General features: G+C 37.1%; 1 pseudogene; it reads right to left on the reverse strand.

The window, feature by feature from the left end:
- Positions 1-10023: 10023 nt before the first annotated feature.
- LOC108491760 lies at positions 10024-10267 on the reverse strand (annotated as a pseudogene).
- Between the last annotated feature and the right edge of the window lie 1914 nt (positions 10268-12181).

Below are 12181 nucleotides of genomic sequence, written 5' to 3' on the forward strand. Positions count from 1 at the left end.
TGCCCCTAGCCATTCCCTGGTGCTTGTCCATCTGCTGAATCTATTCAGCCTATCTAGAAATCCTTGTTTTAGGAAGATCAATTGTTCCTCATCTAGCAGTGATCAGTTGTTTAATATTCCTTTAGATAAGATTGGGGTCTTCAGTTCATTTTCTCAGTTTTATTCTGGGTTACTGTGTGGCAGTCTCTTGGGCCACCCTGACCAATAACTCAAAAGAAGGAATCTCCTGTCTGGCATTGTTTCTTGTTATATAGCCTTTAGCTATATATATGAACTATTAAAAATTATATTGACCCCATTAATCTTTGGTTATACTTTCCTTTTGGGTGTTTAAGACCCTATGGTTGGCCCAGATAAACCAATTTATTTTTACTCTTAAGGTCCTTTGAGGATCTCTTCCTCAAGGTAATATGGGCTCGGGAGGAGCCCCTGGCTCCTTTCTTTTACCAGTTCCATCTATTTGAAGATAAGTCAAAGGTCCTGCTGTACCGTGGCTGGCTTCCCTTGGAAACATGGAGGAAATGTTACCATTGTGTTGACCCTCCTCTTTGTAGACTGGACACTGTTCCATCTTATGGGGTCTCCACGGCCTCCTTGATCAAGAGGGGAGGTGACTAATCACAGTCACAGGACATTTTGAGAGATGTTCATCATCCCCTGGAACTTAGTTGACCTAGGAGGGAAAGGAGCAAAAATTGTCCTTTATGTTCTTCTGTCCAAATTAGTATAGGCCTCATAGTATGGCTGTTGAACATCCAAGAAGGTTAGTTCCACCAGTCTGGTACTTTTAATTACCATATGCCATGTAATAGAGCTTGGGCAAAGACCAAACACTCTCAGATAAACCTTGCCTAGACATATATTGTATTCCTGGAGCTAATCGTATGTATGATTTGTCAGTAGATTGTTGGCCTAATATGGTTCCCTCTGGTTTTGTAAAACTAGCTAGGCATTATTTATCTCTCACATTGTCTCCTATTCAAAAGCCATTTTTGCTGAAGTGAAGCTTCAAAATACCAGGATTCAAATGCCCAATACACTTATATTACTGCTTTCTGCTGTACGTTTGTAGCAGACTATTTCAAGTATGTTCATTTAGAAAAACTAAGAAAAAGGAGACACACAGGCAGAGGGAGAAAGAGGCAGAGGAAAGGAGGGAGGGAAGGAATGGATGGAGAGAAGGAAGAAGAAGGAGGGAGGGGAAGAGGGGGGAGAGGAGTAGTAGAAGGACAACAGGGATGATGTAGATAAGGAGGAAGAGGAAGAAGAGAGTACTTTTCCTTCTATTTAGTCACAGCTTTAATGGACAACCAGGATATAATTGTTACTATCCTTCCCAGAGCCAATTGGTATGGCAACTATAACCCACATTTGGATGTATTTTTTCTTTATTTCTTAGAAAAATAAGGCAAATATAGGTAATAGGTTTTTGCCACAGATGGCCCTGGCTGGAAATGTGCTGGTCCACTATTTGAAACCCTTAAAAGACACATCTAAATTGAAATGATTAGGGAGATATGATGGAGATAATTTAAACAATTATATCTCATAAATGCTGCAGCAACACTTTAAGAAAAAGTATGTTAGCTGGTACATGATATGACTAATCAACAAGTTAATCTACCCCCTGTTAGCCTGACATTGTGATTCAATTGATAATGAGGCTTATCAACAATGAGTTTTATATATGGCAAGTTGTACCTGGCATGTTGTATTGAGTAACCATATTCCTATGGGATTCTGGAGAGTCTACAAATCACTTCCTTCTAATTATATGAAAATGAAGAAATTAAAAATTCCACTCTTGACACTGGATAGAAACTTAAAGTTAGTATGCAAGACAAGTTCTCTGTTTATAATGAATGTTTTATCAAGACAAATTAGATGACAAAATATCTACCATGTCCATCTTTTGTTTCCAACCAATTTTACCTCTATCTTTCTTCAAATCTCCATACTTCACTCTATCCTCAGCCCACTTAAAGGCAGTAAGAGAGAGTTGTGGTATGTCTAGTCTTGGAATTAACTGAACTTTCATCAAGTTGATGGATGACAGAGCCAGGAAACAGAATCATGGATACTTTAGCATGGAAGGGTGGAAACAATACTCATCGTCTATCTTGATTTGGCAAGTGAAGTAAGGGCCAAAAACAGTGGAGATATTCTTGACTTTAACTTAATTCCCCATATACTACTGGTGCCTTCTTGTGAAATTCCAGAACTTGTTACCTCATTTTAAAAAATACAAGCAAGCACCTAGTCAAATGAAATACACAAACCCATAAAATGAACTAAATATAAATTCAAAGCAGATTAACCACATAAACAACTCCATACATAATGGGATTAGTAAAATGTTCAAAAATCATTTTGACATCTTTAGCCAAAGTACTCCTTTTCTATAAACAGCTCTAATTTTCTTTTAATGAATGATATGCTTTACCTTCTCTGAGTTCTGACAATAAGAAATCAAATATTGTGGTTTGATCTTAGAAACATTTTTCAAGTAATTAGTAGATTGGCAAATACCACTTGTGGTTTATTAGACAAAAGTGACATTTTACTGTAAGTTTATATAACAGTCACGTGCTAGACATGGTATTTGGCTCTCCCAAAGCCGTACTGTTCTAGGTTCTTCCTCCATTTCTACTCACTGTTTCATGACTGTATCTACGAGGACAATGGCTATTCTTCACTACTCCAAATGCTACTCTTCTGCTAGAGAAGTCTCCAGAATGTAAGTTATAATTTTTGTCACAATAAAATACTATCAGAACTTAATTTACTACTATCAACTTCCTTTTTGAAGTTTCTTCCTTTAAAGTAGTATATAAACACTCCCATATAGATATATAAATACAGATGTGTACATATACACATATATTTAATAACAACTATTTCACCTGTGAAATTTCATGCTAGTTCCATTTTCATTTCATTTAAAACCATTTCCCTTAGTGTGAATCACATTTCAGGAAAACTTGCTTTGAAAGATAATTTTGAGAATAAAATAAAATACCATAATGCTTTCTTTAGTCACACTGTGGACTGAGAAGAATTGGTTCCAAAAACAGTGAGTGTTTCACCAGATTCTATTCATTATTGCTGTCATGTGAAGGTATAGCCAGCAAACAGCTGCATCGCTAGGACTTCTTGTTTCTAAGTGTGTGCAGCTATGCAGGTAGTTACTACCAAAGAATACAAGTAAACTTGATGAGCCCACTTCCAAACAAACCACTTCATTTCTTTGCAGATGACTAGGCATGCTGGGGCAGAGGTTCTCTTTACATTTTTCAGGGTTTTTAAAATAATACTTTATTATGTTATTTTATGTGTATGAGTGTTTCACTTGCATGTATGTAAAGTGCACCTATGTAGTGCAATGCCTACGGAAGTCAGAAGAGGGTGTCAGCTCCCCTGGAACTGGAGTTATGAATGGTTGTTTGCCATCATGTGGGTGCTGGGAACTGAGCCCGAGTCCTCTGCAAGAACTGTCAGTGCTCTCAACCACTGAGCCATCTCTCCAACCCCAACATGCTGCTGTTTTTTTTTCAAAGGACACTTTTTAACCATACCAAGACTAAGCTCTAGCTTAGGATAATTGCACCATGATCTCCGGAGAAACAATATAGAAAACATTACATCATAGGTAGGAAATTTCAATGTTGATAATATATAAAATTTTGAATGGACTAACAGATTAGAATGCCACAATGCATGTACTTTCTCTACAAAAAAAAATGAATAAAGAAATATATACTAATGAAAACAGCTCTTAGAAATCTCCAGAACCCAAAATATGCTGGAGAAAATCCATGAAACATAGTAACAAATGAAAAGATCACACAGAAAAAAGTAGGAAGCATTTTTCTTTTGTCACTCCATTGCTTAGTTTGAAATAGTTTAACTTCAGTAAGGATCCCCTTAGAGAAACTGCCCCCGGTGAGGGAAAAGGAGAGAACAATGGCCACAGTAGCTCTTGCAATCATTATGCCTAATAGCAGATTTTATCTTTGAGAACCCACAGAGCATCACTGACCCTGAATCCAGTTGATGGAACAACTCAGAGTCTATAACATTGCATCGCACTGAGAGAATGAGCCACTGCGGCAACACCAGGAAAAGTCACCACTGCATCCTCAACAGAGAAAGAGCCATGATACACCCTACACTCTTAGCCCAAAGGCAAAAGCCACTGTTATGACACATCCTCCTGGAGTCTAAGTGGCCTGAGTCATCACCATGACCCTCTGATCTAGGTCCAGGCCTTCCAGTGCGCCCAGTCTCCTTGCTGGGAACCACCACCATGTGCTCATACTAGAGTTCAGCTCCAAGACCACTCAGTAGATATCCATGTCTTAGACATTTGTGCCACCGTTATAGCAAATGTGCCTATATATCAGATCTGGTGCCAGGATGGATCTTGTCAGCTATGACATCTATCTGTAGATGAAAATGTGAATAAGATGACTCCAGCATCCTTCACTGAGAATCCAAACAGCCATTACTGCTGACATAGACATCTGCAACTTTGACTGCCAAGGATCTTGGTGGACTGTAGAGAGGTTGACCTTATTATGTTGTTTGATCCTCTGTGGATCTGGAACTGTTAATGTTCTTTCTTTTGAAAGCTGGAACTGTCACATTCCATTCAGTATCCCCAAGCTCACCCATAGGTGAAAGTGTTGCCCCATCAAAGCAATTCTTTAAGGTATGGAAGATATAAATACTCACTTAAATGTGAAGACATATTTGCAAGGCTCTAAAATGTGAAAAAAATCAAGAAAACATGATACCGCAAAAGGAATATAATTTTTCAGTACCTGACCTCAGAGAAATGAAGATCCTTGAAAGGTGTAACAAATACTTTAAAATACATTGATTTTAAGTGTTCAATAAACCAGAAGAGAATATGAAGGAAAAACTCAATGAAATCAGGAAACTACTACAGGAATAAATTAAGAGGTTCAAAAGAGTGAAATAGGGCTGGAATGATGGCACTGTGGTTAAGAGCACTGGCTGTTTTTGCAGAGGACCCAGATTCAGTACCCAATGCCCACATGATGACTAATAACCATCCATAATTCCAGTTCCAGGAGATTCAACACCTCTTTTAGCTTATGTAGGCACTGCTCACTTGTGGTATAGTTACAAACATGCAGGCAACACACTCATATGCACAAAATAAAAGTAAGTAGGTTAGGGGCTGGAGAGATTGCTTGGTGTTTAAAAGTACCGACTGCTTTTGCAGAAGACCAGGGCTCGATTCCCAGCACCCACATGGCAGCTAACAATAGTCTGTAACTCCAGTTCCAGGGGAACCCAACGCCCTCTTTTGACCCTGGGAGGCATTGCATGACACAGGTGCACTTACATACATGCAAGCAATACACTCATATACGTAAAATAGAAATAATGAATAAAATATTATTGTTTTTTAACTTTTACACAAACTTTATTAAGAATTTCATACATTCATATAAGGTGCTTTGATCAAATCCATGCCCACTCCCTCTTTAACAAAAGAAGTAGGTTAAAAGAAGAATGAATGAAACAGAATCTAGAGGTGAAAAAAGCCATGTAATGAAATGGAGTTTCACTGGTAGAAACAATCAAGAAAAGGGGAATATCTGTAAATTTTAAGACATTATTTGAAAGTACAAAAGGCTTTCACCCTACAGTGGTTTGATTTATAATGTTTTCTACTTCACAGTACATGAAAGTGAAATGCAGTCAGTAGCAATTTTAATCTGAATTTTGAATTTGTATGTTTCCCAAGCTACCTATATATGGAATGATTTTATCCTGTGATGCCAGGCAGCAGCAATGAGCCATAGCACCTAATCAATCATAAGAACATGAGGATAAACAATCGACACTCTACAGTATACGTTAGCCTGCATTGTTTGGAAGTTAGGTATATAATACATGAATTTTCAAATTACGGTATTTTCAACTTACATTGAGTTTATTGGAACAAGATCCTCTAGTAAGTCTAAGAAGATCTGCATCTAGTTAGAAGAGAAAAAAGCAAATGAAAAAAGTGGAGAAAGCCTATACGATCTTGTACATGATCAAGCCAAACAAGCATTCACTATGGAAAAGATAGAACGTGGCAGAATGCTGATTTAATAAATAACAGAGCCAGGTTCGGTGGCATACATCTGTAATCCCAGCACTCACAAAGTTGAAGCACAAGACAATCTCTAGTTTGAGGCCATCCTAGGCTACGTAGAGAGTTTGAGGCCAACAGGGATTACTGAACCAGATCCCTGTCCTCAGAACAACAAAAACAAACAAATAAGGTAAACAGCAAACAAACAACAACAAATTACACCTTAAATCATGGTGGTTAAATTGGCATCCAGATTTATGGAACTATACCAGGTATCACGTGCCTGCAATCCCAATGCTCAGGAGTTAGAGGTAAAAAGAGAAAGAGTCCAAAGACAAAATCAGCTGCACAGCAAGTCTGAGGCCAGCAAGGCTTACATATATAGACCGTGTCTTTAAAAAGCAAAAACTAAATTCATGTAACTGAAGAGTCCCCACATATTAGTATAGTCCTGTAAAGTACACTAAAATACATTATAATCAAAGCACCAAGTCAGGTAAAAAGAAAAAATTGAAGACAAGTGAAACTTAACTTGGGAGAGGTAACTGAACCACCACAAGACAAATAACAGATTTCACAGCAGACATCTAACAGGCCAAAAGATAGAGTACGTACTCCACATACCAAAAGAAAAAACATTGCCAACCCATACCACTATACCTGGTAATATTATCCTTTCAAAATGAAAGATATACAAAATATTTCCAAGGGAAACAAAAACTGAAAGGGTTCATCAATAGTAGACCTGTCTTCCAAGCTATGTTTAAGGGAGCTCTTCAAATTAAAATGAAAACATGATGAAGAACAGTGCAAAGGTACAGAAGAATAAATCTCACAGGTAAGAGTAAATACATAGACATACATATTATTGAAACACTGTAAAGGTCACATCTAAATTAGTTTTTACTCTAATATAAAAGTCAGGAAATAAAATTTGCTACTGACTACACACTACGAATTGAAAAATATAAATGGAACAGAAAATGGGTGGATGGGGAGAGTAAAGTTGTACCTTTATAAGCAATTGAAGTTATGTCTCACTGAAAAGAGGTTATAACTATAAGACATTCAACAAAATATAGAGTCAGCCACAAACAAAAACCCTGCAATGAGACACAAAAATTAAAGAGAACCAAAACAAAGAAAATTATTACAAAATGCAAATATCAAGGGAAGACAACAAAAGAGAAAGAGAACAATTGCATAACAATCAGAAAACAATTCCATAATGGCAACAGTATATTCCTGTTTGTCTAGAACAACCTTAAATATAAGTGGATTGTACTGACCAATCAAAACGTAGGACTAGTTAAGTAAAAAATTTAAGATGTATCATAATGCTGTCTATAAGAAGTACATGTTAGAATTAAAGACACACATTGTCTGAAAGTAGAAAGGTGGAATCAGTATTCATGTAAATGTTAACCAAAGCTGAGTGGGTGGTGGGGAGCTACCAGGCAAGATGGGTTTTAAATGAAAAACTCTTATGAGACAAAAATGTCATTATATAATAATGAAATAATCAGTTCACCTACAAATAGACGTCTATAATTGCCAAACATACAAAGCAAATTGATAACTCTGGAGGTAGAAATTGACAGCGACATAATGATAGTAGACTAATTCAAAGTGATATTTTCAATAATTGATAGAACATGTACACAAGAAATTAATAACAAAACAAACATGAACAACACTGTAGAACCAATTGTCCTAGTGGACATAAATGGAAGTTTTCACCCAATAGCAGAATACACAGTCTTCTCTAGCAGGCATGGGTCATTCTTTAGAATAGCTTACATGTTAATTCAAGGAACAAGTATTAACAGGCTTTAAATGATTAAAATCACTCTATTTCTTATTTGGCCAAAATGGACTGATACTACAAGTCAATGACGACAAAGAAACGGGAAAATCCATAATTGCAAACAACACTCTTTTAAGGAACCATTGTGTTAATGAAGAAATCAAAAGTATTTGTAAGGAAATATTGAGACAAGTAAGAATGAAACACATTACACCAAAACCTACTGATTCAGCCGCAGTGGCAGTAAGTGATACATGCCTACATTTTAAAAAGAGCTCATATAGCCAGAGGGCGTGAATGATCACAAGGAAGCAGAATCTTCTGTGTAGCTGCTGAGTTTCTCATATGAACTCATAGTAGTGGTGAAAGCATACACAAGTCCTATGAAAGGTGAAACCAGACAAAATCCCAGCATAGACATGGGAAAGTGGGTAAGAAATCCGAACCCAAGCTAAAGAATTTTTGGCAACTGATGGCTGCTGGGAAGGGGAAAGACAGCCTCTTTCAAGGATGGGACTCTTGAGAGGTTAACCAGGTGACAGTGGATGGACCTACACTGAAGGACATTTTGGCCTATATAGGCATATATAAATATGAGAATACTTTGAATTTGGCAGGAGGCAGTAGAGGGAGGGAAGTGTGGATGGGGGAGGGAATCTAAATACCATCAAAGAGTATTGTATGAAAATCGCAAAAATTCAATAAAAAGTTTTTAAAAGAGTACATATAAAAAAAAAGAGTACATATCAACCAGCAATCCAGCTAGCCAGACTATACATATGGATGAGCTCTGTGTGTATTGAGAGACCCTGCCTCAATGAATAAAGTGGAGAGTGATCTAGAAAGACTCACAATGTCAACTTCCAACCTCCACACACATACATTGGTACATACACACACACACACACACACACACACACACATGCATACATGCACAAACACTATATACACATAACATATGAAGGTTATTGGATTAGCTTACATGAATACAAGCTTAGTAGTCCAACAATGACCATTTGGTTTCTGGAGAAGCAGATAATCATCTGATAGCTGCTCAGTCTAAGAAGCTAAAAGTTTTGGAATAAGGTTTGGGGGGTGGGGAACAGAGATAACATCCCAGTCTGAAGCAGAAGTCCTTGAAGCTCCCTGGAAAGGTGTGAGACTGAGTTTATGCATGAAGGGTTTGGGGGTTTCTGTGCACACATGTTGGCATCAGCATTACACACATAGAAGAAGAATACAGCCTGCTCAAACTTGTTGCTTTCTTTTCCAGAAAAAATATACTTAGATGTACTTAGCATTATTAGTTGTTACACAAATGAAAATGAAAACCACAATGAAATACCAGTATACAAAATTTTCAAATTATCAAGTGTGAAACTTCCAAAAGTTGGTGAGAATGCAGAGCCACCATAACTCTCCTACATGATTAATGGGAATACAAAATTGTACAAGTGTGCTGTACTTTGAATAAAGTTTGTCTCCACCCAATGTCTTGTTGAGTTGTGACTCTGGATGTAGCAATGTTGGGAGGTAGAGCGTCATAGGAGCTATTCAGGTGGTAGAGCTGTTTGGGAGTGGAGCCCTAACGTATGCTATAATGCCATTCTCATGTGAATGAGCTTTCAATCTTATTCATCATAACACACGAAAATAAGGCTGTCCCTCATGATTCACTTTTTATAATGCATCCACTGGCTCCTCCAATTTCTGCCATGAATTGAGGCAGCATTAAGCCCTGACTAGATGGGACAATCCAGTGTGAATTTTCTAAGCTTCAAATCTGTGAACCAAAATAAACGTGTAACGAAATACTGATCTCAGGTATCTTGATGTAGCTCTGGAAAACAAACTAAGAAATGCCACTTGGGAAACTTTTTGAGTTTTTAACAGATACTTTATTTTCAGAAGAATAAGCAAAGGTTCATTGATAACATAAGAAACATTATTTCATTCAACTCTTTCAGGTCCAAAGAATAAGACCTCTGAATTAAAATCTACATTTTACCTTAAGTATTGAAAATTCCATTTATGTCGTTTGGAATTTTAATCTTGCTGTGGTATGTGTTCTAAGTGTTTATTCTGATTAGTGACCAAATTATTAATATTTGTGATCCAACCATGTTTCTTAATTTTTCTCCCTGACTCACATTCCAGATGATTCAATGAATTTGTAGTAAATTTCCAAAATGAAGGGAAATTTCTTGTTCATCGTTTCCCTGAGATCTTGGCTCATGTTTTTCTTCTGAAACAAAAGATAAGCTCCCAAAATACACACGAATGCAGCTAGCTACTAAAACACCTTTATAGATCGTTTTTGTTGGTGGTTTCATGGTGTAGCCCATCTTGACATATGTGCACCCAGAATGGAAAAAATGTTTTAACTTTTAACATAAATATACATCTACCACATGACCTAAAAAGTCCACTTTTAGACAACTATTAAGTAAAGTATACTCAACTGAACTACTATACATGAATATTTATGGAAATGTTATATACAGTCATATAAAACTTGAAACAGCCCAGTGTTCATCATCAAGTGAGTAAATAAATTATGAGATATTTTCACAATGGAATACAATTCAGTAATAAAAAAATAACAAGTCACTGATGCATGCTATGGCATTTCAACATTATTATGCTTAGTGAATGAAACCAGGAATGTTTGATTCTACTAATGTGAAATTCTAGAAAATCAAGGTAATCCATAACAATAGGCTACATATTGAATGGGGGTAGTGATTGTGGGCATTGACTGTAAATGGTCAAGAGAGCACTGACTGCATTAATGGAAATAACAAGTATCTTGATTATGACAGCAATTAAACAGGTTAATATATTATTCAATTTTCATGTACATATACATTTTGAAGGGGTGCAGTTTCTTTATAAATTATGCCAGTGTCATTAATTTTTTAAATATTCTATTTATTGCTTTTTATTTTATGTCTATGAGTGTATTGGCTACATGTATGCAAGTGCACCCATGTCCTGAAATTCCCATAGAGTTTTGAAGAGGGCATTGGATCCCCTGGAACTTGAGTTAGGGATGGTTGTTAGCCACTATGTGGATGGTGGGAATCGAACCCAGGTCCTGTGAAAGAGCAGCCAGTGTTCTTAACTGCTGAGCCAACTCCCCAGTCCCACCATTGGTCTATAGCTTTGCTTCTAAAGGTAAATTCCTGATACAAGTATGTGATACCTCTGAAAATGCCGAATCTCTGACTCCCCTAAGGAGTTTCTGAACCATAATCTGTTTCAACAAGAGCCACAGGAAATTCCAATGCACACATTAAAATTTGAGAACTAGCAGCATAGGTGATAATGGAATCAGGACCTAGGGACCGCCTATATCCCACAGTCACTACGTGGAGGAAAGCCAAGAGGACACACCACATGTTTCCATGTGAACAAAGAAAACATTTCTCTTTTGATTAAAGCATTTTAGTTTGGGGATCTATTTGTTACAACAGATTAACCTGTGTATCTATAACAAGAATGTTTTGTACATCTTGGAGAATAGAAAGGCACAAGCCAAATGGGTCTCACTGGAAAATATCGTTGAAGCCTCATGTTCGTACTTTGACTTTAAAATACACTCAAATTACTTTCTGTGTCATGATATATTTATATTTTCTCAAATATAATAATGTTTACAATTAAGTTACATATTCCTTTCTCCAAAACCTGGAAGTAAAATGGAGGCCCTAAGAAGACACACCATGAATATCTATCTTGCTTTCCTTTCCCTGAGATTGTTTTGCTGTTGAAGAAGCACCGAGCTGGGCGTGTGGTGTAGATCTATAATCTCAGCTACTTGGAGGCTGAAGTAGGAGGATTTTAATCTCAAGGCCAACATGAGAATCTTAGCAACAACATATCTCAAAATAAAATGAAAAGGGCTGAGGGTGTAGGTCTATGCTAGAGGACTTGCCTAACATGCACATGATCCTGGGTTGTAGTCCCAGTACTGGAGTGGCTGGGATAGATCATGGAGGCAGATATAAAGTATATGGCATGAAGCAGAAACTAAACAAATGCCTGTCTTGTTTCCCAAAGCAAGATGGTTAAATTTGAAAGAGAGATCATCATGAATGGTACTGGAAATGTAAAAGTGGCCCTCTAGTGCACAAGTTCAAAGACTTGACAGATTCCACAGGAGAAACCTAGGCCTCTCATGCCATATCACAGAGAGGTTCGATGATGCTATATAGATAAAAATGAGTGTGAGCACCCAAAGAGAATCTATTGAATTC

Source organism: Nannospalax galili, unplaced genomic scaffold (genome assembly GCF_000622305.1).
Source record: "Nannospalax galili isolate Female #2095 unplaced genomic scaffold, S.galili_v1.0 scaffold25, whole genome shotgun sequence".
NCBI lineage: Eukaryota > Metazoa > Chordata > Mammalia > Rodentia > Spalacidae > Nannospalax > Nannospalax galili.